The following is a 23532-nucleotide window of genomic DNA, read 5'->3' as shown; positions in this document are numbered from 1 at the left end:
GGAGGATGCTGAAAGTAGATTTCTGTGGTCTGAAACCCCGGCTGAGTGCTTCTGCGGGGAAATCCACACGTTTCTCCATCAGCCCAAATGCAGGTTAGTCTTGAAACTGCTCAGTCAAAGAGCCAGGGGTACAGTCAGTGGTTTCTTGGAATGTCCAGAGAATCGCCCGAGTCACTTTGCAGAGGTCACCGTCAGCCCGCTGCCCTTGGCACAGAGCCGCAGAACTTCTCCCCTGCCAGCCGCTTGCAAAGCCTGGCTCTGCTGCTGCGGCCTATTTTGAAACCTTGCCCTTGACTTCAGGTTCAGGATTCCTGTACGTCCCCAGGTGGAGAACACACAAGTTATGATTTGATAGGGCCTCCATTCATGAAACACGGGGCTGCTTCCACGTGGGTGCCTGGCTCCTCACGTGAAAAAAAACAGGACGCTGCCAAGCATGTGTCTCCATGAGTCATTAAACTCATCCCCCCGGGGGATCACGGGGCTCTGCTGCCCGCCAGGTCTGTACGCAGGCAGACGGGAAGGAAAAGGATGTGCTGAGCCTCCAGGGCGAGCAGGGCCTTTGATAAACAGCCACGTTCTTCAGGCCAGAGAGTGGCCTGGGAATTCTTTGCTGTGCAATGTGTCATCAGCAGGGGGTGAGCGGCAAACAGCTGGCCACCCAATGCAGCAACATGGCTGGAACAGAGCTGGTGCCGTGCACTGTCCGCGGGTGGCGCCCAGCTGCGCTGCTGTGGACAAGGTCCCCTGCAAGACTTCTCTTGCTGCCACGCTCCCTGGCCAGGGCTGCGGAGCTCAGGTATTTTCCTCGCTTTGGTTCCCCCCTACCCCCCAACATATTTTGCGGGACCTGGAAGGGCTTCAGTCCTTACGTCTGGGTTGTCTGTGCTCACTTTGAGCCCTCTGGGCAGCCTGAGGTCCCCTCCCCCCTCTTTGCTGAGGCTCCCCCCTCCCTGTAGTTCCTGAGGCTGTTGTCCTGAGGTTCTGACCAAGTGTCAAGGGCACAGGTCCTTGCTGCCACTGTGAAGGGTACTGACCCCCCATTAGCACGGGAAACTGCAACCCTGCTGAGACATGGAAGCTTCATTACACCCTGAGTCAACTGCCTGGAGGAGTCCCTCCCTCTCCCCTTTCCTTCTAACTCATTCTCTTACTTAGGTCTCCTCCACCCTTCCCCCCTCACCCTCCCAAGTCTCTGATTTGACCCTAAGGCGTGTTATGGTGCGGCCAGGGATCTCTGTAGCAGCATACACCCTTCCTTGCTGGGATGCCGGGGAGGGAGCGCACATGCTCCTGGCAGGACGGTTCTCCTGGCAGGACGGTTCTCCTGGCAGGATGGTTACTCAACAGTAACCTCAACCCTGGGTAACTGTAAAACCGTAAAGCAGCAATGGCTTAAACCAGAGAGATGCTTGTGCCTCTTGCACCCCACAAAGGCTGGAGTTGGTGAGTCTCCGGCAGCTATAAGGGCCACGAGGGACTCAGGCTCCTTCCGTCTTGCAGCTCTGCTCTGTGCAATCAGTTCCTAAGGTCTCCCTGGGTGTCTGTGTCCCTAGGGTGTCTGTATCAGGGCAGAAAGGGCCCAGCCCCTCTTTCTAGGGGCCCTTCCTGGGAACTGTAGCCACCACTTCTGCTTATGTTCCATATGACCGTACATGGCTGAAAGGAAAGTTGGAAAATGTAGTCTTTCTTTCAAGTGGACTTTGGCCAACAAGAAAATGGGGTGAGTTCTAAAAGGGGAGGAGAAAGAACAGAAGTCTCGCTGCAGACCTCTAGTCCTCATATACACGTGTATTAATGCCCCAGAAAAAAGTTTAAGACCCTAAATGGATACCTGCTTTGGAGATCCTTAATTATCACGGGGGTTCGTTCACAGTCTTATCATGATGAAAACCCTTGCCACTTCCTCCTCCCCCCAACCAGGCCGTCTTTCTCCAAGTGCGGTGTGCAATCCACCTGCCTCAAGACACCTCAGCCTGCTTGTTAAAAATGCAGATTCCTGAGGGGCACCTGGGTGGATCAGTTGGCTAAGCGTCCAAGTCTTGGTTTTAGCCCAGGTCATATCTCATGGGTCGTGGGATTGATCCTTGGTTTCAGCCCAGTCCATGATTTCATGGGTTGTGGGATCAAGCACTCAGCAGGGGTCTGCTTGAGATTCTCTCCCTCTGCCCCTCCACTGTTCACTCTCTCTTTCTCAAATTAATAAATAAATTTTTTTTTAAAAAATGCAGATTCCTGAGCCCAACACAAAGTTCATTGGATTTGAATCCTTGGGGGTGAGCTCTAGGAACCCGCAATTTGTACACACTTTCTAGGTCATTCTTAGGCGCACTAAAATTTCGTGTCCACTATTTAGTGCATCTAGCAGAAATTAGAAGAAATCTCTGAGACTACTGACCATAGAATATACCAGAACTAACACTAATTAACGAGATGAGAAGAGAAGGAGTTTAAGGATTTGTTGTGATATCCAGTCATGCTTCTTACAAAACATCTGACCCAGCCTCGAGGAAGTGACCCAAGACCTACAAAGGCAGGCTTGCTATCTTCTGGTCACCAAGCAAAACTCAGTAGTCATTGGAGGGCAAATAGCCTTTTCCACTGCAGTGAAGGTGGGGGGCAGCCTCAGTGGTGAGGCCACGGAAGAGAAGTGAGGGGAGCAGCAACCCAGAAGGGCTAACCACCTCTGTGGGACCCTCTGAGCAATGAAGACGAGGTAGAAAAATGAAGAAGAAATGAAAGTCCAAGCACAAGGACATTCGTGAGACTGAGGTTTAGGAAGCAAAAACTTGATGAGTGGATTCCCAATGGGGACAGAGCTACCATTCATTGTGGGGGCTGGGGAGCATTTTTAGTGGTCACAGTGATGGGGGAAGTTACTGGCATTTAGACACCAGCGATGTCGGGCATCCTGAAATGTGAGAGACAGTCCTACACAGTGGAGAGTTCTCTGGAGTCCCTCAGCATATTGATGTTTCTAATTTTCTGAGCTTATAAACTAACTTTATTTTATATAATTTACCAAAACATACATGAAATATATTTTTGAACTGTTTAAATACACAGTTAACCCTCAAACAATACAGGATTAGGGGTACATACCTCCACACAGTCAAAAATCTGCATGCTACGTTTTGACTCCCCCAAAACTTAGCTACTAATAGCTTCGTGCTGACCAAAAGCCTTACCAATAGCATAAGAGTCAATTCATATCTAGTTTGTATGTTATATGTATTACATATACGATATTCTTACAATAAAGTAAACTGGAGAAAAGAAAATGTTATTCAGAAAACCAAAAGGAAGAAAAAATATATTTACAGTACTTATTACAGTATTTAGCATAACCCACGCAGTTCAAACACGTGTTGTCCAAGAGTCACCTGTGTAGTGAAATTTTCAGGAATGAAATGATCGAGTTTTTTCCAGAACCCTGCCAAGGGTTGGTCACAATCTGGGAATACACGTCAATCCCAGCAGCTCCACTCATAGTGTCTGCCTTGCCGTGGGGGCGTTTGTCTGCATTTGCTGGGACTTGATGTAGATGTCCCAGCTCGTGAGCCCCTTGTCAGGTCTTCTAGGGGAGACACGACTGGGCAGTTACGCCTTTTTAAGTGTCATCTTTTGTTATAAGTTACTTGCCCTTTAGTTTTTCTTTAGAGTTATATTATATGGATTTTTAAAATTCCATGAATTTCATTTCAGGAGAAGAAAGGAAAGTTACCAAATGTTTGTCCTGACGAGGGCTCCTGGGTGTGATGGAGAGACCCCAGCAGACGCCGTCCGCAGCGTGTCTGCAGTGCCAGCGAGAGCTGCTGGTCTCTGGGCTTCCTGCAGGCTCCGTCTCGTCCCATTCACAGGGACTTGCCCCAACCAGCTGGCCGCTTTCAGTTGACTCTGTAGGTCCTTGGCACAAATCCAACTCTCGAAACTTCCCCAATCGGGGGCGCCTGGGTGGCACAGCGGTTGAGCGTCTGCCTTCGGCTCAGGGCGTGATCCCGGCGTTCTGGGATCGAGCCCCACATCAGGCTCCTCCGCTATGGGCCTGCTTCTTCCTCTCCCACTCCCCCTGCTTGTGTTCCCTCTCTTGCTGGCTGTCTCTATCTCTGTCAAATAAATAAATAAAATCTTTAAAAAAAAAAAAAAAGAAACTTCCCCAATCGGCATAGACCGTGTGGTTCCCCTTGTTGTGGACACAGACTCTCTCAGGAGGGTCCTGACAATTTGACACATTTTTTTTTTACCAGGAACATCCCACCACACTTGCTTTACTCCTGTTTTGGCCCAAGGACATTTCGACATGGACAGAAACCATCAAGCTTTCAACTTTATTATCAAGTAACACATGAACCAGACCTTCTGTACCCATGCTTGCGCCTCACAGATTCTCCCAGCATGCAAATCCCCCCACCGTCTAGGACGCAAGGTGCTTCAGGCTCAGGGGTGGCTAAAGGTCAGGAAAACCAGCTGTGCCAATTTCTTGGTAATAAATATCTATTTTTACACATTCCTGTGGGTCTTTCTGCATAGAATAGCCATCCCAAATGATCTAATTAAAATGCCTTTCTGGGAATTCCATTTCACCCCAAACCCAGAGGAAAAGGAGTTAAGAAATGGAGCACACCAATGAGTACCATCTTGACCAAGTCCAAATGAGCAGAATGTACCTGGAAGTCTCAGCACAGGCCAAGTGACAGGCTCCTCGGGCCTGTCTCTCACTCTTCCTTGGCCTTTGGATGATGGTGAAAGCCAAGGGGCACTGGATGAGACACAACAGCTCAGTGGTTCCTCCTGGGCTGCGTGCTGGAATCTTCTGAAAAAGTACGGATACCTGGGTCCCACCACAAAGATTCTGATTCCATTGGTCTGTGGTGCAGCCTGGGCACTGGTGTGTTTTAAACCCCCCTGGGTGATTCGGGAGTGCGGCCTCGGTCAGCCCCATCTGCGCAGCTGCTCTCACCAGCTCCTTCTAGCATGACTTAATTCTGGCATCTCCCTTTTCTTCTAGCTCCAGGGAGAAGGCTCGGGTGATTAATTGCCAAGCAAAACCATTCATTACCCCTTAATAAGATGAATTTGTGTCACCAACAATAAGTCACCCTGTCTCTTCCCCTCTTCTGCTCCTGAAAAATCTCCATGTGTCATCCCTTTCTTCCCTTTAAACTGATATTCTGATAAGTCCCCATTTTTGGAAAAGCATCCTGGCCATCAGAAGGGGGTTTTGGGGGTTAGGGGGGAGGGGGTGCTGTTGGGAAGAGAACTAAGGGCCACGACATCAAATTTAACCCGAGGAGATTTTGCAGAACTGGAGGTCACTGGTCCAGGGCCTGGATCCAGGCAGAAGAGCCCTCCAGCGCCAGGGGCAGAGGGTGAGCATTTGTGTTTGTAAAGCCCAGGGAAGGCACTGCTTCAACTCTTAAGAAATTGCCATTTGTGATGGGGCAACTTGAGTGCCTTTTCTTTAAGATCGTGTAAATCCACCCAGTTATAAACTAAAGCTCCCCCCCTTGTTTTGTGTTCAATGTCGATTAAGCACAATTATAACACCTGTTACAGAGCAGATTATGTCCCCCCCAAAAATAGATACATTCAAGTCCTAACCCCTAGGACTTCTGAATGTGACCTTATTTGGAAATAGGATCATTACAAATGTAATTAGTTCAATTAAGATATGGTCGTAGGTGTAATCGGATATGACTGTGTCCTTATTAAGAAGATGGCCTTGTGAAGACACACACAGGAGGGGAAAATGTTAGGTGAAGTCGGAGGCTGGAGACCAGGGAGCATCGAGAACAGCCAGCGACACCAGGAGCTAAGAGAGGTATGGACAGTTTCTCCCCTGGAGCCTTCCAGAGAGCATGGTCCTGCAGACACCCCGAGTTTGGTCTTCTCTTCTCCAGAATTATAAGAGAACACATTTCTCTTGTTTCAGTCCAGCCAGGCTGTGATGCTTTGTTATAGAAGCCCTGAGAAACTGATACACACCAACATGTAAATCCCACTTTAATTCGTTGAAAAGTGGCAGCAGACCGTGACAGCTGCGAGCATGGGCTTTGGTGTCAAGCAGCCCTGGGTTCCACTCCCTCCTACGACGGGCTCTGTGGCTTGGGTAAATAATTTAGCAGCCCTGGGCCTCCGTGTTCTCATCTGTATTATGGGGATACTAACACCCTATTCCATAAAGCTGTTATGAAACTTGAAACTGATCATGTCTAAAAAGTACTTACCCAGGGCCCAGTGCCTGCAAGCACCCCCAAAGCACAGGGGCAAGCAACAGAGGAGCCTGGAGCGGGGAATCGGGGTATCTACACCCACCTGTGTAGACGCACTTGCTGAGGCCCAGGCTCTGTGTGGCAGGCTGTCTGTCTGGATATGGAAGGCACAGGCCAGGCCAAGTCCCTGCCTCCCCAGGACGCTGTCAGGGTGAAAGAGATGATGTGTGGAAGCCCTTGGAGGGAGCCGCCATGTTAGCATCAAATTGCCATCATTATCTTTCCATCTATTCATCACTGACTATTTTAGAGTTTCCATAAGACGGTGTGCAGCACGAGTGCGGTGCAGTGTGCTGGGCCTCCGTTCACACCCCAGGCATCTGGCTGTCATGCGGCAACAGCAAACCCATTCACTTGGGTCTTACTGCTTAATTATTGCGAATTGGCACGGCTTTGGGTACCTTGAGAGCCCTTGGACACGCACCATACGTTCTGGGCAGGAAGGCTCTCCTGGCACGGGGATGCCGCCTGTCACTCCTGCAGCTCCGTTCTGCTAAGTGGTGGATCCTCTCCAAACTCCCGGGTCCAAACGCACAGGAAGCAAAAGCCTGGCACTCAGAGAAGCCAGTGCCACACGCACCCGGGACCAGCTTATCAGCCACACGTCCAGCACTTGTTACCAGCAGCGATTTCCAGCCTGGCAGTGCAAAGAGGCAGGGAGGTGGGGAGCTGGGCAGCAGTCTCGTGTTTCACATAGAAGCCGGACTGGCACAGAATATGTAGAACCCAGCAGTCCTTAACTCCCCAGGCCCGTGGCAAGAGCTAGGTCCCTGCCTGTCATGGTTGTCCCTTGACTATGGGTACAGAGCAAAGGAGAGCTTGACCAGAACCTACATTACTCCTTCCTTCCTTCCTTCCTTCCTTCCTTCCTTCCTTCCTTCCGTCCGTCCGTCAACCCATATTTACTGAGCTCAGCCCTGGTGATACAGAAATGATCAAGAATGGGGGGCTTCTAGAACCTTGGTCAAGAAACAGCAAGCTCTGGGATGAAGGGTGGGCCGCCAAGGTCCGACGAGGGGCCAGCTTCCCGGAGCCTCCCTGTGCACAAAGAGAAGCCTTTGCTCAGGTAGCCTCAGGAGACGGCAGGGAGCTGTTCCAGGAGCAGCCTGTTCACGACACCCGTTTCAACAAGCATTTATCAAGCCTCTGTGATGGGCTGGGCACCGTCGGGGGGAGCTTGAGTTTCATCAACGGATTTTAAAAAGAGCTCAGCCCTCATGGAACTTATATTGAGACCCCAGGAAGTTGTAAATCTGCAACCTGTTTTCTGATCCTTCATGACCTGGAAAGATTCCAGTGAGACTGGGGTTCTGTGAGACCCGGCTTCTTCTGCCTCACACATTGGCCATGCTACTCCATCTGCCCTGTTCCTGACGACACTGCTTCCCTCGTCTAGCAGCAGCACGGGCCTGGTCAGAGGTGGCAAACACAACCTGCTCTTTCTTTCATGCAGCCTGGTCACTTAAGCCAGCGCCCGCGGACTCCCTCAGAACGTTTTCCTGAAGAGCTACCATCCCGCGTGGACGAGGCAGGCCTACGGCAAAGGAGAATCCAGCACGGGCTTGTGGCAACAAGACCCCATCCTGGAGAGACTGGAGGGACCGCTGATGGCCCGACACCTGGATGACCTACAAGATTGTCTTTGGGAAAGTGACCTGACGGTGGCTGGGCAGAGGCCCAGGAAGATGGGGACAGTGCCCCATCAGGGAGACCCAGCGGGCCTGTCCGGGCTGGCATTGCACATCCTGGTCAGGCTGAGGGTGGGGGCCCATTCTGGAGGCCTCAGTCTTCAGGTGTGATCAAAGGAAGATTCCTTCCTTTGGGAATAGAAACGGAAACAGCAGGCAGATGACATTTCAGGCAAATCAGGGACTACAGACTAAGAGTAGTTCAAGGTATCTTAACCTTGGCACCCCAGACCTGTCAGGGCAGATGATTAATTTTTTGTTGTGAGGAGCTGTCCTGCACGTTGTGGGCCGTTTAGCCGCATCCCTGGCCTCTACCCACTAGACGATGGTAGCTTCGCCCGCCCCAGCTTTGGCAACCAAGAATGTCTCTAGATAATGCCAAATGTCCCACGGGGGCAGAGTCAGTCCTGGCTGAGAAGCGCAGATCCAGCTGTTTCCTGGGGCAATCTCCCCCCACGTCCGCTCGGCCGACTCTTAGGTCAGCCACATCTTCCCGGTTCGCCCAGAACTTTCTGGCGATTAGCACTGTGACTCCCACATTCAGTCAGCCTCTGGCAAACTGGGACAGTTGGTCAGTGTGCCAGCTCCCGCCCCTTCCTTCCACAGGAGGCCTGCCCTGCTCAAGCTGTGGAGGCTGTGGCCGGTACCGCCCACTCTGCCCCCCACCCCCACCCCGTCCTTCCCATCAGTCTGCTCCCTTTGTTCCAGAACTCTTACCACCTTCTACCATACCATTTAACATAGCGTGTTGTTCACTGTCTGTTCCTGCCCTGTGCCCCGCCCCCCATAAGCTAGTTCAGGGTGGGATCTTTGCTTTTTTCACTGATGTGTCCCAAGTGCCTCTAAGAGTGCCTGGCACATGGTGACTATTGTTGCAGGAGAATCAGGAATCTGAAAACATTAGGAACGTCTGTGACCTCTGTCATCTCTCCTCTGCTTATTACTTTCACTCTCTTTGCATGTCGTGTGGCAGTGCTTAGCAAGAAAACCCTTCATAGGAACAGGGCCTGGGGGTACATCCCCAAGGACATACCAAGACTGTGTCTCTCCACTGGGGGGAGAGGTGTGGCGGGGGTGGGAGGGGGCTGCATTGGAGAGGCCGAGGGCCACATTGCCCCTGCCAGAGCCCCCCTCCCAGCATCCTGGGCCAGACTCACACTCCAAAGCCTGGCAGCGTGCCTGGCACACAGCAGCACCTCAACAAATACTCCCCGGATCGAGCGTTTACAAGGAACTACAGTGCTGTGGTGAAGAGCTGGGGCTTCGGGGCCGGGCGGCGCTGGGTTCCAATCCTGCCACTGCCACAGATACAGATGTGTGACCTCGGTCAGATCCCCTCCCCTCTCTAGGCCCACGTGTCCCCAGCTGTTAGATAAAAATGATACTCACCGTGTCAGCATCACTGCCTCGCCGTCCTGAGGATTATGACTGTAAGTCCCTCAGCCTAGCGCCTGGTACAAAATACTCTGGAAATGGAAGCTGATATGGGATTTCTTCCCAGGACAGTAACAAGAGGTACCGAATTTTTTACCTACACCCACAAAGCAAATCACCCTAACTTAGCGGCTGCAAAACAGCAGTGATCATTTATTCCCAGCTGTCACATTGTCTGTGGGGGAGAAATGCAAGAATGGCTTGGCTCTGGGGTCTGGCTCTCACAGGAGGCTGCAGTCAGACGCTGGCCGGGCCTGCGGTCTCCTCGGGAGCCTCCCCTGAGACTGGAGGCTCCGATTCCAAGGTGGTTCAGTCATGGTTGACAAGCTGGCTGACGAGCTGTCAGTGAGGCCCCGGTTCTTCTCAATGTGGGACAGTCACCTGGCTACCTGAGCAGCCAAAAGGCATGTTGGTGGCTTTCCTCAGAATGACTAATCCAAGAGAACAAGATAGAAGCTTCAACACCCTTTATGCCTAGTCTCGGAAGCCACGTATCATCGGCTCCGCCATGCTGTTGGTCTCACAGACCAGCCCTGACTCAGGGGAAAGACTGTAGACAAGGTGTGAATGCCAGGCAGCAAGGCTCAACGGAGGCCATCTTGGAGGCTGGTTCCCACAGATATCACATATTTTATCTCAACATTGGGAGTTGCTTCATCCAGACCTTGATAATCCTGTTTCATTTCTACCTCCACCTGCTTATCTGCAAAAATGATACTTTGCCCTCTCACTAGTTGATTTAAGTGTCTGTTTCCAGGGTAGTTTGCTTCTTAAGCATAAAGACTACAGCTTCTTCTTTACGATGCCTCAATAGATGTTAGACGAACGGACTGAAAGAGTCAATGTTGTCGGGCAAGGAAAGTTTTCCAGTTTCTACGTCATCCCGGCGTTCTAACGAGCTGAAGCCCAGGCAGATTCAGAACCTCAAGAGTCAACACACAGCTCAACACAGGGGGAGGTCTGGAGCTGGGGGGCCATGGAGCCACCCCCTCCCCCCCACAGGAGTCTGCAGCCAACCCAGAAGGGCCACTGAGGCACAGGGAGGCCTCTGGACCCGTCCTGCCCTGATCACACGCGTTGCCAAGCCTGCGTAGACAAGGACAGTGCAACTCTAAGTCCTCATTGTTAGGGTTAAATCCAGGCATTAGGGTGGTAGATGATTTTTACTTTTCTTTTTGGGCTTTGCTGTATTTTTCGGATTTTCCACAATGAACATGCATTTGTTTAGAAATGAGAGGAAAACGGGAAAAAGTATAAACCTTACTCAGTTTGAAATTGTCACCATGGATGGTCCAAACAGGGGTCCTATTCTTCTGGAGGACATGCAGAGGACACGCTGAGGTGTGTCTGACAGTCACTTCCCTCGAGGTCCCTCCCAGTTTGTTGAGGGACTCAGTGAGCCATCTGTGAAATGGGGGTGCTAACCTGTACTTCTCTTTTTACATGGAGTTATTTGCAAGGATTAGTGAGACATCCTGGACAGATGGTTGAGATTTAGGGAGGGAAAAAAGTCACTGAAAGGCCAGATGGCCAATGACAAAGAGGCAGAGAATGAGCTTGTTATCAGGAAACACTGACCGACTCCCAAAACCGAGTTGTTACCCGTACTGCCTGAATAATTATGCCCATTCTCTTGAATGGATTGTGCCAGAGAGCCCCTGACTTTGAGGCTCATATTTAATTATTATTCTCACTATTACTCTAATCAGTAATATCTGATGGATTCTGGACTTAATTCTTTGCAGAGTTCCCAGCAGCTAGCTGGTAGCAGACAGAAATTCTCATTTTTCATGAGGGACCATTGATTGTCAAACCCATCAACACCATTGAAATCCTGAGATTCACCAGGCCTGACTGTCATAAGCCTTTTCCCCCTGTTTCTTTTCCTGCTCCCTCTCCAGAAACAGCTTCTCCGTGCAAATTGTCATGACAACCTGAAGAGAGGACACACAGCGGCAAGCCGAGCGCGGGGACAGAGGGTCCACACATCACGATGAAAGGGAGCCGGCCAGTCTGTCCTCACTTTGCAGAGAGCTCAGCGATATAAAACCACAGGAGATTTTGAAGGTCACACTCGGTCTTATAAACGGAAAGCGGGGCTAGGGGCTTGGCCATGTGGATGCTTCTCGGCCCGCAGTGAGGTGTGGAAGCTGAACCCACTGCAGGGCTCAGAGCCTGCATGGGGCTGTTACTACCTGCCAGCTCCCCCGACCCGCCCAGCAGGTTTGTGCTTTAATTGTGCTTGACCACTGAGGGCAGCTTTCTGCAAACAGCTAGGGAAGCAGCTCCCCTTTGATTCTTCCTACCCAGAGCCGTTGAAGAAAGCGGGTTGTTTATCACAGAAGAGCTGTGAAGAGCTTCTCAGAAAGCCCCGTGGGCTATTTTTGGGTAGCGGATTTCTGCACGGCATGGAACAGAGAGTGCCAGCCCAGAGCAGGGAGATGGAGTGCCGGCCGGCCGTCTTCTCTGGCTGGCTGTGTGGGCAATCCACTTAACCTCTAGATTCTCTGTCCCTATCCGTAAAATGGAGTGTCTCCTGCCAGAAGGCAGAAGGCTCGTTAGATGCTCTCCAGAGGCCCCTGAGACCAGCAGACTTCTGATCACAGCATCTTGGCTTGTGCCTTGGAAAGAACAGGGCCTCGGCTGTCAGGACGACCTGGATCGGAACCCCAGATCTGCCACCTGCACCCCTGTGTGACCTTCAGCAAGGGACAGAAACTTCTCCCCAGTGCACTCTCCTCACTATCCCAGTTTCCAAGGCTACAAACCTGAGGGCACCCCATCCCAAATCCATCCACAGGTCCCCTTCGTCCTTCCCCAAATATCCCTCCAGGTTGCCCACTTCCTTGCATCTCCCCCATTGCCACCGTGGGCCAGGCACCGGCACTCTGGCCTGGGGGCCCCATCAGCTGCCCAGCCGGCCTCGCAGCTGCCACTCCCGCCCTCACTGCCTGCCTCCCCACACAACAGCACAGCGAGCCTTGAAAGCGCTTCAAATCCTTCCTGAGCAGCATTATGCTTACCACTCAGCAGGCACTGTTCTAAATGCCTTACCTACACTAACTCATAGAATCCCCATGAGCGACTCTACAAGGTAACATAGCTCCACCATAGATATATAGATAAATACATAGATATCATACTATCCCCATTTTACAGAGAAGGAAACAGGTCAGGAGAGGTTAAGGTTCTCACCCCAAATCACAGTGAGGGGCAAAGCCCAGATCTGAACCTAGGCAGTCTGACCCCGGCTCCATACACTTAGCCCTCCACTGGATTGTTCCAGATCTTACACCAGCTCCTGCAAGATCCTCACCCATCTCAGCTCTCCTGCTCCCCCTTGTCCACATGTCCCACTCACCCAGGCCTTCTCAAAACAGGCTGAGCCCATGCTGACCCCAGGGCCTTTGTGCATGCTGTCCCTCTGCCCAGGTCCTCCTCTCACCTGCCACCTGGCTGAGTCCTCCCCCTCTCTCTCCTCTCCCTGAACATTACCTCCTCTTAGAGGACAACCTGGCCACCTAGTGTAGACAAAGCCCTGATTGTAAGAAGAGAGGGACTTGTCAGCTGTTGGTGTGGTCAGTCTCCCCCTGATCAGTCTGTGAGATCTGTGAGCACGCGCTCAGGTCTGTTTCCTTCATCACCATTCACACTGGCATGGTGGGATGCCCACACGTGGTGCGGTTCATATCTGTGGGATGGACAGAAGGTGGATGGACATCCGTGCAGCCTTAGCAGGAGCTCAGTATACAAGCCGGAAGAGAGCTCGATGACCCAGCTCGACCGCACGATGGGGGTGCCGGTCAGCCTGGAGAGTCCACGGGTGCAGGCAGGCCAGGAGGGCCGCCTGGCATAAAGCAGGGGTGGGGGTAGAGAACAGGAAGCAGACTCGAGGACTCCAGGGCAGGTGGTGACTGGCCGGAAGCGGGCAATGAGGGAGGCTGGAGGGTCTCAGGGGACCCCCTGCTTTCAGGCTGGTGCACTGGATAAAATGAAGGGAGGACATGCTGCTGCTCCAGGAAGGGTAACGTCTGGGGAAAGGAAAGATAGTCACACTTCAATAATTAAAGTACCAGGCAACTGATAAGAAGTGTCATTAAAGGACAAAAAAGGGGAGGGGGACAAAAATACTGTTGGAACTTGTAAGAGGCTGAGACTGTCTCTGCTTGGGATGACCAGGGCAGGAGCCGGCCGCATGAGTGTGGGGAGCGGAGGACATGTCAAAATCGTCTCTCCTCCCTAAGACGATTAGATTTTTCTTAACCCAGTTTGACTTCAGGAATCCCAAAGTGAAAATAATGACATTTGGCTGAGAGTTGTGGGTGAGTTCAGGGGAGGCCCCTTAAGGGCGAGAACTGGAAGGGGCTGTCCTGGTGGCTGGATCCCTGCGAGGCAGGGAGGGGCTCGGCTCTGGGAAGAGCCAACATGAGCCCAAGAATAACGTGGGCCACCCTGCCTGGAGTAGAGGGGCTTGCCTTGGACCTCCCCACCCTCTCCCCACAAAAAGGCAAGGGGCATTCTGGATCAGAGCTTGTAGGCTCTTTGCCATGAGGCCCACTGGTTCAGGGAACGGGAAACTTCCTAGACTTTCATCCTGGCCCACGGGTAAAGCAGAGCTGTAACTAGCAAGTACACACCTACCAAGGGGACTCATGGTCACCCATCCTGTGTGGTGTGGAGGACAATCCATTCCATCCTCTGGGCTCAGTGTCCACACACCCTGTCCAGTTGATAAGACCCTCTTTATGGGACCTCGTATGGTACGAGAGAAACACGCCAGCCTCGGGAAACCCCGTGTGTGGCTCTCCGTTACCTCCAGTACCTTGGACATGAAGCTATCCTCTCTGGGATAAGACTTTTTATCTTTCAGGTAAGAAGGTTAGATTAGAATGGCACTCTTTCAACATTATTTTTTACAGTGGGAGCCTTTTTTAAATTAAAAAAAAAAGAACAAATATTTTAAAAACTGAAATCTGGCATGAACTTCAAATTCAAGAGCAGATGACAGTGAAACACCACTGCTAAAATAGGGATGGGCAGGCCTGAGCCACCTACTCACTCACAGTCCCCCAGCCCCCTGCACCCCCGTGGCACCAAAGAATGCGCAGGGCCCCAAGGAGCCCGACGGAAACCCCTGTCCCAGGTGCACGTTAGGAACATCCCGCAGTTCCTGGTGACTTCCCTCGAGCAGTGTTCTTGGGGCTCCAGGTTTCCCCTGGACTCTCTGGAGACATGTCTGCAGAGCTGACGCAGCAAGACATCTGAGGTAGGGCAAGACTGGAGGGTTTCGGGAGACGTGCATGGGGGTGATGCCACCTTCACTTTCCGTGAAGTCCTCCCAGGAGGCCACCGAACCCAGGCCACATACAGGCAACTGTCACTAAGCATGAACAGTGGCTGGGAGTTGATACTTTCAAGTCCCAACCCAAGGGTGTGAGAAGGGCTCTCTGAGCTGCTGAAATACAGAGCCTGCACATGGGGCCTGATAAACGAGTGCTGGCTTTGGCAAGTCCAGGCACGGATGCTAAAATCAGACACTGAGTAGCCACCTTGAGCTGGTCCCCGACAAACAGTCATGAATACGAACACCTTGGGGGAACCGGTACTACTTGGCGGTTGAAAGCCCAGCCGATAAAGTTGGATAAGTCTATCCGACTTAGGTCCAATCCCCTAGCCTGTTTTCTCATCTGTAAAATGGGGAAAATAATAAAGACATCATAGGGCTGTTGTTTGGAATAAATGAGGGAGCATCTGCTCCCGCTACCATTATTATTAATATCACTTGGACCTGTTTCCAAGTAGCTGTGCCTCTGGAGGCATCACACACAGAGAGCACGTCTAGCTACAGAAAACACTGGAGCAGTGGCCCGGCCATTTCCTAACCCACCCACCTGTCTGTCTGTGTTATACACTGTAATACTCTGAAAGTAAAACTACAGAGACCACCTGAGGTTCTAGATGATGTTATCTGCCTGCCTCCAGATAAGATTTACCTTTGCTTTCAGTAGGCACGTGGGCCAGGGGCAGATTATCTTCATTCAGCCTGGATGAGCTGATTCAAAGCTGGTTTCAGTCTTCGGGAAGGCTGGTCCATTTCTGAAACACCCGCGTGCCTGGGGGGTAATCCCTCAGTTGCCCCAACCAAAAGCCTGAAGTGTTGACCAAGCCCCCTCCTCCTCGGCGGGCTCTGAAGGCAGCGTTTGCTTTCCCAGCCTTGTGGGACTCCTAAAAATTCTGCTTGGTTTCTCAGCCTCTCAACTGGCACTTAGAAATTGGAAAATGCCTCAGTGGGGTAAGGACAGGGAACGCTGCCCTCTCTGAATTCCCTCCTCTCCTTGATTTTGTCTCTTCAAGTCCTAGCTGCCTTGACAGCTCTCTGATACCTTCAACAGAGTTTTTAAAAAATATATTTTATCCAGTTTATCTAGTTGTTCTCAAGGTAGGGGTTGATCCACCATATTGGAAGTAAAAGTCTCTATTATAATCTTCATGCTCATTCAGGTAATTTTGAAAATTGTCCCGTTTTCCTATGCTTTGTTCACTTAAATGTCTCACTGGGGTGATTGGGGGCAGTGGAAATCCATGCTTTGCATGCCAATCTCGGATCAAATTTCTGAAGAGGCAGAAAGGTAAGATGTGAGGAGGGTGTTGAGTTGGGGATTCAAGTGGCACGTTATCATAAACCAAAGGGGCAAGGTTACAGAAGTCTTGTTTTCTGGAGATTTCCTCAGCAGCTGAATTCTGAAGGCATTTTCCCTCAGCAAGTCAACGAACTAGTCTGATTAATGATAACTTTTCCTCCAAATAATACAGTTTAGAAACGAGGGAAGAGAGCCACCTCCTGGTAAGAAATATGGTGGTGCGTTCGAGACTCGGGGAGATTTGTGGAAGAACCCTGTGGGTCCGGGGGAACCGGGGTCTGAGAAGGGGCTCAGACAGAGCAGATTCCTGTCCCTGTCTTCACCTGACTTTCAGTGAGTGCAGCTCCCATCCCATCCATTTTATGCACTGGGTTTCTGAGAAGCGTTTCCACCACGTGGAGTCTGAGAAATTGTACCGTCATCAAATGACTCACCGAGTTCAATGGCCTCCTCTTACAGATAAACCGAGTCCCCAGGAGATAACGTTCCCAGGAGCTTACAAACCATTCCTGGTAAAGCCAGGGCAAAACCCAACTGCTCTGACCCCAGTCCAAGCACTTTCTACCATCCCCACACTCTGTCACTTTGAGGTTCTGTTTCCCAAGAGTTCTTTGCTTGAGGTAAATGTCTCTTTTAAGGGCCCTGCCCTGTGCTCTTCTTGTGGAGCTTTCTGGGCTTTTCTCACAAGCTCCCCCCAGAGGACATGAAGAGAATCTGGCATTTTCCAGCTAGGAAACCAAAGGCCGCAAAGCTAACCAGAGGCACGGTGGTGCTCTGCCTCAGACAGATGGGGGAGACCGTGCTGGTCGGAGGTCTCCTGACTCACTGTGCCACACGGACAAGTCACACCACCTCCCTCATCCCAGTTTCCTCCTCCACAAAATGAGAAAACCCAAAGGCTAAAGATCTTTGGCCCTTGTTATGGGAGGCTCTTCGCAGAATCCCCCAACGCCCCTGAGTCACCCTGAGACCACCACGTGATCCTTCCTTCTCTGGGGAAGCCAGTGATATCAACAAACCCAGATTGTTGGCTCATTCCAAGAGAGGGGCTTCATTTCTGCCACAAGGAAGAGGAGTTCACACCAGTGTTAGGGCCTGAATTGTGTCCCCCCCAAATTCATATGTTAAAGGCCTAACCCCCAATACCTCAGAATGTGACTGTATATGGAGATAGGCCTTTCCAGGGGTTAATTAAAGTAATGAGCTCACTAAGGTGGGTCCTAGTCTAATATGACCAGCGCCCTTATAAGAACAGGACAGCCATCTACAAGCCAAGGAGAGAGGACTCAGGAGAAACCAAACCTGCTGACACCCTGATCTTGAACTTCTGGCCTCCAGAACTGTGAGAAAATAAATGTTTATTGTTCAAGTCACCCAGTCGAGGGTACTTTGCCCTGGCAGGTGAATAGAGTTGGCAAATGCCTTACTTAATGGCCCCACCTCCTCATGTTTGCTCTTTTTGACAATGTCTCTATCAATGCATTGGAAACTCCTCCCTTGGAATAAGTAAAATAAATAAAGGTGTAATGAGATGATAATAAGGGGTCTATCATTTCTGCCCTGGGAAAAGGGTCACAGCAACTCACACACATTTTTGGTAGGAGCGGCGCTGGCTGTCCTTGCAAAGGACCGGGCTGAGACATGCCAGCAAATCCTCTGGGATCAGTGCCAGCTCTGGGGTCCAGGACTGCTTGGATCATTGAAGAATCCCAATCTTGGCAGAGAGCTGGAGCTATGCAGGGATGCCTGGGGAGAACTTGGCATTGCATCTGGTAGGAAAACATGCAACGCGAAACCCATAGCTGGACCCTGCTGTTTGGTGTCCTACAATCCCCAGCTCATTGGAGTAAAATAAACCCAAGTACCATCTGGTACAAGAAGGCAACGTTGGCCACATCTGTCACACCCTAAGACACACCTGACTGGTTTAACTGACTCAGGGCTGGATGGATGGAGGCTTTATTGTAATTGAGGAAAAGAACAAAACAATGGCTCTCAGTTGGAGATAGGTATAAAAAACTGCGAAGTCCTCTGCTTAGCCAAGAAATTGTCAATCTGGGATCAATCAACAATGACCATGCAATGACAGGCATGATGGACCCTCTGCTCCCCTGTCAGCACACAAAGGTCGTACCCTCCGCTGAGTTCAAAGGGAGAGAGCATGAGCGGTGGAGCCAAGACTGGGTTCAGATCCTTGTCCCTTGACCAAAACTATGTAACTCAGTCTTTCTGATCCTCAGCTTTTCCATCTGCAGAATGGGGATAAGGATACCGTTCTCGCACCTGTGAAGAGTGAGATAATGCTGGTGAGCACTGAGTGCTCGGAATGCAGGTAGCACTTGCTTTCTCTGAGTTACGGAGTGGGCGCCTTCCGCTTGTGCCGTCACTGAACCTGCGATGCGGCACGCACAGAGTCACTTCTCCTGACGCGTTGAAATTGTTATCAGGTCTGTGGAGTCTGGACGGGGCTCAAAAGAATAGAGAGACTATTTTCCCTTGGCTCGTGAAGACCAGAGGGCGGGTTTCATACAGGTTGTCAAAATGCCTAAGGTCCCCTCCAGCGATGAGGTGTGCGATTTTAATGAGGCTTGCTGAAAGCCCCCCTAACATGCCAAAATCCTGCTTGGTAACTCTGCCCTAGACGCTCAAGTCCATTGGCAAATAAACTAACGGAGGAGGCTTTGGTCAGTGAGCAAGGTTTACTGAGATCATATTCGAGAGCACCTACAGTCCCAAACCCTAATTAACAGGAAGGGAAGGTCAGCACATGGAGAGATACTCTTCTTTTAAAACAGAACTCATTCCTCCTCCATTCTAATTAAGCAACACAGAGAGTTTGTCCTAATGGGCGTTGGTGGTCTCTACATCAGAGCCCGAGATAAGGGCTGCTGAGAAGCTGATATCCCCTAATTCGTCTCCCACTGTTGTCAGGGCTAAAACGAGACAAAACCCAACATGCCTCGATATGAGCCACAAGAGATGGCTCTCACATGTCACGATCTGAGAAAGCCCCATAGGCTATCCTGCCCTCCGCTCTCTCTTCCACATTCGGTCAGGCACAGTCCCCAAGAGACTTGTGTCAGAATGTACAGAGATCACCAGGGAGAGGTGTTGGCCCACGACCACTGATTACCATGTCTCTCCTGCCAGCCCACTGTCATTAGAAGACAGCTCTACCAGAAGAATAGGGCAAAGACACTGAGGTAGGAAAGTCCAGGAAGGATGCTAGAAAATGGAGTCACCAGGTCTTGGTGGGATGCTTGACGGACCCCCAGTCTCCCCTTGGGTTCAATCACGCATTATACAGCCCTGTGGAGTCTTCCTCATTCTTAGAGTCTTTTGACCTCTTCAACATGGTAACTTCTCCCGAACTCCTCAGTCTGGCCTTTGCTCTTCTTTCAATGACAGTTCAGGCAATCCCTAAGGGTCACTTCATCTGCAGCAGCTCTGGGCCGAAGGTGAGGCTGGACGCCATTTTGCCAATACCCCTGTGCCACATGCTGGGAACACTAATCAAGGCAGATAGAATGGCTTTCATGTCTTTTTACTCCCCAAGGACTATCCAGAAGGGCGACTATTCATTTTTTAATTGTGTTAGAATGATATCCACCTTTATGCTTAATTGCAAGACTTGAATTTTTAAACTGACATGATAGTGAGTTGCAAATTTTCTATTTCACCATGTGATGTTGGGGAAAGTTATAATATCCACAGTCCATGAAGCGCCTGTGGTCTCAAGCACCATGCCTGTCCCCAGGAAAACAGATTTTAGACTCATCCACCTTCCCTCAGCCTTTACGGTTCAGGTGAGGAAATAGAAATTAAGTATAAGAAGGATGAACAGTGGATCAAAGAGAAAATGGTGAGGTGGCAAATGGAAAATGCAGATGGTGGCTCAGAGAGGACACAGACATGTGCCTCCAGGACCTAGCGCTGAGGGAAACCTGATTGCTGAGGTAAACTATAAGTCTACACAGAGCGGGTCAGGATGTAGGGAAAGTCTCCCTACAGAGAGAAAATGGCTCCTAAGGCAGGGAAACTTGATTATCACCTGAAAGAAGGTATTCGTATCTAAGGAATGAAATGTGTTAATCAGGAGTGTATATGGGTTCCCCGAGGAAGCCTTGGAAAAATAATAATCAGAGAGACAGACATGGTAACCGCAAAGGCCATGGTCCCCCAAAAGCAGGGTGTCCCTGCCCCAGTGTGTACCAGAATGACCCACTGGGTAATGAGGCAAAAAATGGAACGTCTACTTATGTCTTGTTTGTCCTTTACAATTTCTATGTTTGGGTGTGCTTTATAAGCTGCAAAGCTATTAGTCTGGCAGAATATGATTTATAAAGATTCAAGTAGGTTTATTTGGTATTCATGCTCGAGTGTTTTTTCTGGTGAAGTACATGTGATATTACGGGGGTCTGGAAACCACACTAATATCATTTGTTGGGCTGAATTGTGCCCCCAAAATTCCCGTGTTGAAGTCCTAAAGCCTAGGACCTCAGAATGTAACTGGATTTGGAGATAGGGCCTTGAAAGAGGCAATTAAGATAAAATAAGGTCGTATGGATGGGTTCTCATCCAGTATGACTGGTGTCCTTATAAGAAGAGGAAATGACCCAGAGGGATGACCATGTGAAGACACAGGAGAGAGACCTCTGAGGAACCCAACCCTGCTGACATCCTGATTTTGGACTTCGTAGCCTTCAGAAACATGAGGAAATAAATCTCTGTTATTTAAGACCCCCAGTCTGTAGAACTTTATTGGGGTACCCGCAGCAGACTATTACAACGACCCTCTTACTGAAATCTCTCCCACCCAAATCAGATCCTTCCCTCCTTAGAGTTCTGTGAGTTCTCAGACTCCTAGCCTCACTATTTCTAGGCTACCTCACGGTGGAGTCCTTCCTGAGCCGCAAAGACTGTATTAGGAAACGCGACTCCCCTCCCTGGTCCCAAATGAGCCCTGCCCAGCCTTCTGCTTACCCCCCTCCTCTCGTACACCTGGCTCTGGAGACCCATGTCCTAAGCCCTCCCAGGACCGAGGCTGTCAGTGACTTGTCCAATCTCACTAAGTAAGCTGGCAGCTAAGTCAAGAACCGTGTCAAAACCCATCCCTAATCATTCAATCTATAACCTTAGCAAGCATGTGTCTCTAGTGTCTGCCAGTGACTTTAAAACATTGTCAGCCTGGGGCGCCTGGCTGACTTGGTGGGTGGAGTGTGACTCTCGATCCCAGGCTTGTGAATTTGAGCCCTGCGTTGAGTGTGGAGATCACTTAAAAGTAGAATCTTAAAAAAAACAAAAACAAAAAACCATTTTTGACCAACTTCCTGTCTCCTAGAATAAGTATCCACCAGCAGCCTGAGAACAATCCAGATTTAATTGAAATGGTCAGTGGCGGGTGTGAATGTCTTTCTTTCACCTGAGACGGCTCCTGGAGTTCATTTGTCCTGCTACTGTCACCCAGATTTTATAATTGCTTGGTTGTTGCGCAATCGAAATCTTTCAAGTGGTACAAAATGTCTGCTGTCCATCGGGGTCCCCAGTTTGCAACATAAGCTGCTTAGAAGAAGTGGTGAGTCTAGCCACGCTGCGTAAACCTGTTTCTCTCGGTGTCGTTGGCCACATGCATGCGTCCCGTATTCTTCAACGTTGCCCCCCAGCGCGTTAAAATACTTTGGCAAAAATGAAGCAAGGAGATATTTTGATTCCAATTGTGGTTTCTGTACAAAATGCACAAACTCGAAGAATATGAAATTCTTCCTGGGAGCTGATCTCCCGAGGGGCAGCGGGCGCTGTGGTGAAGAACGCTCACGGGCTGGGTGTGTGGGCGGCTGGAAGCCAGAAATTTAAATCCTTTGGCCTCAGTGGCCTCTTCAATAAAACGGGACTTAAAAAGCTTCCTCACATGGTTGGTGTAAGCACTGTGTTTGATACTTAAAGCTCAGGAATGGTCAAGAAATCACTTTGGAAAGCAGCTGGAAGTTGCCCGACAGAAGGGTGTGAGCGCCTCGTCGCTGTCCTCAGCACCCGTGACACAGTGAGCCGGGGGATGGAAGGCTACCGTGGAGGCTGATTTTTCACTGAGGTGGGAAAAGTGGGTGGGCTTTGTCCACCACCCCCCCCCCCCAATTCCAGAACTTCCTCTTTTCAGAGGAAAGAATGCGGATGATTTCAGCGAATAATAACCCAAATGTCTGAATAAAATTTGCAGAAACAATTGACCTTCCTCCCAAGGACTGGAAGTGGTGCGGGCAGTTGAGCAATAAAGGAGCAGCGGTAATTTTCTGCCCCATTTCTACAACGGCAACAAAAACATGATGGCAGGAAACAACGCCAAGTGACAATCTTCATTTCCTTCCTCGGGGATAGAAAAACACATCTGTTTATTAAGTCTTTAAAAACTGTAACCACAGATTGCAGCAACGAGACGCGGCGGAGAAGAGACGGGGTGCATGAGCCAAGCGTATGTGGCAACCGGATGAGAAGGATGGGAAGGTGGCTCCCGTGAGGAAGAGGAGGGAGAGTGGGGGGCCGGTCCCCAGGAAGTGCGGGAGGAGCAAAGAGCTTTCATTTACATTGGAAATGCTGACATGAAGTGTGTTTTCCTGGGCAGACCTGCAAGCTCCCTAGAAAGGGAAGCTTAATACAAGTGGGGAGGGTGAACTCTATCTAGCAACCCATGTGCGCTTTCGGCCTGGGGAGAGCAAGGAGTGGCACATGGCCCTTGGCTCTGGGTTGGGAGGACTGGAAGGAGTCGGTCCTGGTTCCTCCCGCACATTCCAGCTCTCTCCATCCTGACCAAACGTGTCGTGGAGTCTCATTTGCCCTGCGTCCCTGGGCAAGGGCCGCTCCACCTGAATTCATCTTACCAAACCTGAGGCTCGCCTGTTTAAACCTCACACATTTATTTGTGTCAAGTTTAACAGGGTTTTTTTGGTGGAAATCTTCTTCAAAATTAATGTCAGACCTCCTGCCTTCTCGGCGTCTCGTGAACTTCGGTGAGTGCACCCAGAGCGCAGAGCTGTCTCGCGGTGGGCACTGAGCGGGGTCCCGTGCTTGCTGCTTCATTCATTTATTGCTTTTTATAAATCAAGGTCACCAATGTGAACACTGCTGAGGGAGGGGTGCTTCGGCTCGGGCAGACGAGGTAGGCGACAAGTTTGGAGAGATACAAAGGGCTGTGCTTTCTGAGTGCATCTGGCCTCTGTCCACCTCCCTTTCACCATGGAGCTATTAATGGGCATTTTGTGGCCTCTTCTCTACACTGCCTTGCTCACCCAGGCCCGATGCTCTCCCTGAACAACAGACTGGTTCCTAAAACTGCCTACTAGAAAGCTCCACGAGGGTATTGAATAGGTCACTCAACTAAGCCTCCGCAGACACAGCACCTGCTTGAGTTCCCCAAACCTCTTCCTACCACCTTTCTGCATCTCAGCAAGGGACATGTCATCGTCCCCGGTGGCTGCAGCTCCCAAACATGGAGTCGTCCTTGAC

The sequence above is a fragment of the Ursus arctos genome, unplaced genomic scaffold (genome assembly GCF_023065955.2).
Source record: "Ursus arctos isolate Adak ecotype North America unplaced genomic scaffold, UrsArc2.0 scaffold_10, whole genome shotgun sequence".
Taxonomy (NCBI): domain Eukaryota; kingdom Metazoa; phylum Chordata; class Mammalia; order Carnivora; family Ursidae; genus Ursus; species Ursus arctos.
This window is presented reverse-complemented; position numbering follows the sequence as displayed.